General features: G+C 38.5%; 1 non-coding gene across 1 annotated transcript; it reads left to right on the top strand.

Moving 5' to 3' along the window:
* The first annotated feature begins 339 nt into the window (after positions 1 to 339).
* On the top strand, positions 340 to 421 carry trnas-gcu (transfer RNA serine (anticodon GCU)). The gene has a single exon. It is a non-coding gene; the product is annotated as a tRNA-Ser (tRNA).
* The last annotated feature ends 1,430 nt before the right edge of the window (positions 422 to 1,851 follow it).

Raw genomic sequence — 1,851 nt, 5'->3', positions numbered from 1 at the left:
CTCAGACACATCTGCATTCGGTGTGTGCTCCGCCTGCTCGCTGAGCAAGTTGCCACCTTTACATACAATAGCAACATCGACACCAAGAGAAAGGATGACAAATGGCTTTTATCTGGAACTTTTCATGTCCAAGGAGCTCAATGTGCTTTCTGTGTACAACAGGGCCACTGAACTCCACGCTGGCCACTGAACCACAGCAGTGGCTTGCTGGCTTGACATCTCCCAAGGAAAATGTTGAAATCGCATGTGGAACAGGAAAATGACCCTCGAGTACAAGGGAAAAAAAAGAAAAAGATCATCTGGAGCGCACCAACCCAGTTGGGACAGCCCAGTTTTGTTAATGAGGTGGCCGAGTGGTTAAGGCGATGGATTGCTAATCCATTGTGCTTTGCACGCATGGGTTCAAATCCCATCCTCGTTGGTTTCCATGTCTGTTTCCATTCTGTTTTTGATCCCTATTGCTCAATGCACAGTGAAAGCATTGCATACATGTGTCTGACAATGAGAAATGGGCCCCTGAGACAGTCATTTGCCTGTTTCACAAATGATCGTATTTTACTAGAGATTCTGTTTGGGATTCAGATGTGCATTCGGACAGCAATCCCTTTCAAGAAATGATACGTTCTGGATGAGGTCAAAGGTGCATCATTTGGACACTTTGTGGGCTTGAAATACAAAGAAAATCATGTTCTATGGTACAAGATAAATACAAAACTTAAGCTTTTATTATAATTAGATTTGTTTATAAAGCATAAGCAATCATTTATTACATTAATATGTGTAAAAATAACATTTTAGCATCATACGTTTAGTATATTTAGTCCCTAATGCTGAAAGAAATGATCATAGAACATGACTTCTAACCTTACCTGCGGTGTTTTTGATCCCTATTGCTCAATGCACAGTGAAAGCATTGCATACATGTGTCTGACAATGAGAAATGGGCCCCTGAGACAGTAATTTGCCTGTTTCACAAATGATCGTATTTTACTAGAGATTCTGTTTGGGATTCAGATGTGCATTCGGACAGCAATCCCTTTCAAGAAATGATACGTTCTGGATGAGGTCAAAGGTGCTGGAACACTGTATTTAGGATGTGTTTGCAGTTATTCTGTGTTTCTAGCTTCAACCCAGTGATATATATATATATGCTCACTGATTTTTTGGTACATGCCCAGGGCAATAATCATTATGAGGATTTATTTCCATATGTGCTAGAGGTAGTGTTGTGAAATTCTTCAACACACTGGATCGCAGGTTTAAACCTGCACTCTTACTCCTCAAATACCAACAAATGCAGATATGTAGCAATCATATTGTAGCTGACACTCATTTGCCTGTTTCACAAATGATCATATTTTACTAGAGATTCTGTTTGGGATACGGATGTGCATTCTGACAACAATCTCTTTCAAAAAATGATTTTACCTTATCGCAGCTTTGCCCCTCTTGCCTCTTTGGAAAATATCTCCATCTTGTGGTCGTTGTTGGTAATGTCTAGACAATATCTCCATCTTGTGGTCGTTGTTGGTAATGTCTTCTTATGCCCTTTTTTTATTTCAATTCTTTATTAGTTGATTCTAGAATCTCTACAATAGAGCTGAAAATATCAGTTTTGTAGCAGACAATATGACATTAGTTATAGTCCAATTAAGACTTTATTACCCTGTTTGTAACATAACAAATTAAAATTGATTAAAACTAAGTTTGGAACACCAGGGAACATAAAAAATGATTTTTAGGAAAACCATGAGGTTCTCTGTGTCCGATGCCTGCAAGGGGAGAAAGCTAGAATCCTTTGCTTTTTCAAAATTTGAAAATAAACATCATATAACAACAGCTTTCATTCCT

Source organism: Lepisosteus oculatus, unplaced genomic scaffold (genome assembly GCF_040954835.1).
Source record: "Lepisosteus oculatus isolate fLepOcu1 unplaced genomic scaffold, fLepOcu1.hap2 HAP2_SCAFFOLD_74, whole genome shotgun sequence".
NCBI classification, from domain to species: Eukaryota; Metazoa; Chordata; class Actinopteri; order Semionotiformes; family Lepisosteidae; genus Lepisosteus; species Lepisosteus oculatus.
This window is presented reverse-complemented; position numbering and strand designations above follow the sequence as displayed.